Source organism: Antedon bifida, chromosome 4 (assembly GCF_963402885.1).
Source record: "Antedon bifida chromosome 4, ecAntBifi1.1, whole genome shotgun sequence".
Lineage (NCBI taxonomy): Eukaryota > Metazoa > Echinodermata > Crinoidea > Comatulida > Antedonidae > Antedon > Antedon bifida.
The window spans coordinates 11,279,207-11,284,001 of NC_136229.1; the positions used below are offsets into that span (position 1 = coordinate 11,279,207).

Consider the following 4,795-nt stretch of genomic DNA (forward strand, 5'->3'; position numbering starts at 1 on the left):
TACTGCAGCTGGCGATCGATCGGAACTGAATTTGTAACACAGGCATCATAATCATGCGATACTAATCCAAGAGCATAACAAATAAAGTTTGTGTCAATAACCATCACATCGCATCTTTGAAATTTCTTATGGCTATCTAAGGTCAATAAATCACAATCATGTTCACCCCAGAATTTAGAGATCTTTTTAGTCGCGTGGACGCGACTCTATAGTTCACTATGTCGGTCGGTCGGTCGGTCTGTATGTCGGTCTGTCTGTCTGTCGGTCCGGTATCACTATGCTTTGTAGCACGCGACTTAATGGCTGTTGGCCTTGTTTATTCCAAGATTGCATTTTAATATATAGTTGAATGATTCACTATTTGTGAAAATTATCAAAAACTGCTCTTGGGAAATCTATACCTTATAACACTGTCCAACATCTGCTACCTACCAAGATTGCTCACAAACAATTACAGAAAAATATCAACTTTGATAGATTCAGACGAAGGAACCAAAATAAACACCAATCTAAAGACAAGGTGTAGTGCAAACTGTAAACGACAGCACACCACAATTAATTTTTCAAAAGATGTACGTGGTCAATTTCACAAATAATGATTCATAATTGTATAAAGGGGCGATCTTGAGACAGAATAGATCACTACAATTAGATGTGAGGGTTATTATGATTTATTGACCATTCAGGCATGGTTTTGGTCTCTTTTCAAGATGGGCTTTTGCAAACTAAAAAGTGGGCTTCTTTTCGAAAAGAATGCTTTCATTTTTGGGGATTGCTACTATAATAATATAATTTTTAAAATATTAACTGCCAATTTTACATATTTGTTATTAAAATACCATCAAAATACCTGTAAAATAAATCTATGATATAAACTCGATCATCCATTATCATCCAAAGTTTATCTGGAATTAAATCCCCTTGTTTCTTTGATATTCAAAGAGTCTATCACGAAAAGAAGCCCATACTATTCTTAAAACTTCATTGGAGTGGAGCTATAGCTTGGTGGTTAACATGCTTGCCTTCCAATCCAAAGGTCCAGTGTTCAATCCTGACCTAGTGTAACGGTTGTAACTCACTAATCTTTCAACTCCACTCCTTAAGCCTCAAATGAGACTTTTTGAGCATGCTAAAAGTTAGTATAGTTGTCTATATTGTAATTTGGGGAGTTACTCGCTGTTGGATGGGTATGAAATAAGAAATAAATAAAAAAAAGCCCAGTGGGCTTTATTTCGTGAAAGCTTCTTTTCGAGATTACTTTTGCAGACCAAACAAGGAGGCCTTCTTTTCGAAATGGCCTTTTTCCGAGGTTTTACGGTATGCATAGTGTACTTATGTTTATTTATCATCGCCACTAACAGTCTGTACACTATACATTTCAGTCAATATGATGTAATTTTCAAATGAAAAAGTGAATTTTGTTTGTGATTCATAAAATCAATAGAAAGGGTAGTCGATTATCTAGAAGCCAAATTTAAAAAAAAAGTGATCATTCGCATATGAAGTCGGTGGATGACGGAGGGTTGATTTGTTGTTTTTGTGATCAGGACAACATATACATTCATTTAAAACTGAAAAACCTTTGCCTACAATTTTGTCCCGCTCGTATTATTTTTTTTCCTATTAGGTTAAGGCAGAAACTATAGAGGGCGTGCATATATCATGAATATTCATGATTCATGCCTGATCTCATGACGTCATACTTGCAAAACACACTGTCTGATGCACGTTAGCAGTGCAAATCGGAGTTACTGAATCTTTTTTTCTCCATGTTGATACTGTCTTCGTTCGGGTTCTATTCTTATGTCTTGTCAGGACGCACACACCAGAAGTAACGACGATACAATAAAAAGATTGGTTGCAATTTGGTATTCTTTGTTTATGAATATCAGTACTCAAGGTGAAGAACACAACAGCAATGAAACGAAAATAAAAACCTCTAAAAAATAATCAGAGAAATTCTTTAACAAAATGTATTAAAGGTGACAATACATTATCTGTCTCAACTATATAAATATCTACTCCAAACAAACAACAAGTTCTTAACATTTCTTTATCTATATAACATTAAGAATATTTCTGATAAAATCATTAACTAGGCCTAAAATCAGTAGCAGCCACCTTGAATCTTTGTTTCAGAGCCATATATAGAGATAAAAAATGTATAACATTCACAAGGCTATAAATATCGAATTTAATATCAAAACAATCAATTTGTTTCTCTAAACCACCCGGTGATATATTGAAATTTGATTAATTAATTTGAGACGATAAAGATGAGGAAACCTGTGAGAATGCCTCAACCGAGACTCGAACTCGGACCGTCTGCTTGATATGCAGTTGTCTTTAACATTCTCTTGATCTCTGGTGCGCGTGCGTGCAATTGAGGACTACACACTTAAAACTAAAGGTGCAATAAAGGGTGCAAACCTTTAAAAGGGTGCTAATTTGCGCCTTTTTCTCATAAAATGGTGCAGAGTTCATAAAAGGTTTATTTTTGCACCTTATATATCGAAAAATGCAGACAAGTATAAAAAGGTGCAGAACTTGCACCACAAAGGCCCAAGTAGCCTACGCCATGGTGACTGTGTGACAAAATAAGACCTATTAGTATTAGATTAATGAACGCTTCTTGATATATTTAACTTAGGGCTTCTAAAAACTTAAAAGGTAATGATTATGACAATTTTTTTAGAATGACATTATTGTGGTAAGTTAAAAAAAAAATAAGAAAGATTCATAATAATATAGGTTTGTGGGGACAGCTATCGGAAATCGAAAAAATCTGTTTCTTACGGAACATTAGAAAGTCGCTGGCTTGTAACTGAAAATTAAAGTTTTATACCTTTAACATGATAAATTCAAAGGTTCAACTGGGCACCCTATAAGGTTTAACATCAGTTAAAAGGTGCATAATAGCACCTTTTTGTACAATTTTCGTGCCGTATGCGCACGCAAGATGTCTGTAAACAATTTTTTAAATATTGAATTTCAGAGGTTATTTACTCTGGTTTTCTTAAGTCTAGAATAAGTAAACTTTTCTTTCATATTTAACAATATTATTAGAATATTTAATATCATAATGTAGGCATCTGTTGTAAATTTATTTGAAACAGGAATTGAACAATCATTTTAAGCGCGTGCAGTTGCAGTTTAAATATTGAAAGGAGTTTGCGCCCAAAAAATCAGGCCTATAAAACTAGGCCTAGCTCCCGGATCCCACATCTCTCCAGTGTAGGATAGCTGTTAAAAGTAAGTAACGAAGCTTTATAGGCATGTAATTTGGTGGTTTTTATTAGATTAATTATTATATAGGCCTATAAGCCTAGGCCTAAAACTTAAAAATTATAGCTAAATAAATATATAAGGCCGCCTAGAGGGTAGGCTAGGCGCGGCCTCCTATCTAGGCCTAGGTTAGGCCTAAAGTAGGCAGTCTATAGGCCAACTTGGCCTACAGTAGCCTCTCGGGCGGGGGCTAGTCCTAGACCAGGCCTAGCCTACTTACCTGGGTCTAGTTAGTAGGTTAGGCTAGGCATAGATAGGGCCTAGCTAGGCTAGGTAGACCTTAAACTTAATTTAAAAAAGCAGACCTAGGCCTAGCCGGCTAGGCCTAAAATTAATAATAGGCCTAGCTAGGCAGGCTAGGGGCCTAGTTATTAATATTAGTTACAGTAGCTGGGTATTATTAGGCCTAGTATGCCTATAAGCTATAACCTATATTAATTCTTATACACATTATTTTTAATTATAAATAGTTACAGCCTACATGATGTCATGGAGGGATAATAAAATAAGAAAGGGCACCTCTGCTCTGATCAGCAGCAATGCAATGAAGATGTTCAGAAAAGGAGAAAGAAATGTGACCACATGTACCGTAATACTCTAGTATATATAGGACCTACTATACTACGAGCTGAGGAAAGGGAGAGGAACATACTTTAAAGTATGTGAAGCATGTGGACAAGGTAATTTGACTTTAAAAATCAGAACAATGCCAATAATGTATTGTATGATGTTTTTATATTAATGATAATATTAATAATAGTTTCCATTCCTATTTCATGCTTTTAGGAAAGTACATAATCAGGTGAAAATGTTCGGAAAAGGTGAACCAGACATCAAGAACACTGTTTCAGATATATGGGAATAAGAAGATAATACTGTCAAAGATGTCATTATTAGATACTTTTAGCAATAGGCCTATTGTTGGTTTGAGAAGAGATGGCCACACTCTATTTAAGGTGCAAAGACTGGTAATTGCCATCCAAAAATTTGTTGAATTAGTTGAATTGAATAATGTAATGTTTTAAAGTTGAATAAAATTATACCAAGCTTAATCAATATTTTTTGTTTTTTAGTGATTTTTATTTGTGCACCTTTTTAACAGAAATTTGAACCTTAAAAGAGCATTATTGAACCTTTTATTAGGGTGTAAAGTTGCACCTTTATTTAGAGGTTGAATTTTGCTCCTTTGGGGAGCTGCTATTGTTGCATTTCGTTTGCACCTTTTAGGGTAGAAAATTACACCTTATATGGTGCAAATATGAACTCCAAAGGAGCATTAAAGCACCCTTTATCAGGGTTCAAAATTGCACCTTCCGTCAAAGGTGCAGTTGTGCACCTTAAAGGGAGCTGCTATTGTTGCATCGGTTTGAACCTTTTTAGGTAGAGATTTGCACCTTTTTTTTTTAGTGTGTAGTGCTGTTCCGCCGTACCTTACACAAAATATAATTGATATAAAAACATCAACATGCAAAAGTGCAAAGTAAAACTGTACCAAAAAATAAAAATGACT

General features: G+C 34.8%; 1 long non-coding RNA gene across 1 annotated transcript; it reads left to right on the forward strand.

Annotated features, from left to right (window-relative positions):
* Window positions 1-3,147: 3,147 nt before the first annotated feature.
* On the forward strand, window positions 3,148-4,267 carry LOC144840095 (uncharacterized). Its single transcript, XR_013611840.1, has 3 exons — window positions 3,148-3,252; window positions 3,756-3,965; window positions 4,072-4,267. It is a non-coding gene; the product is annotated as an uncharacterized LOC144840095 (long non-coding RNA).
* Window positions 4,268-4,795: the final 528 nt, after the last annotated feature.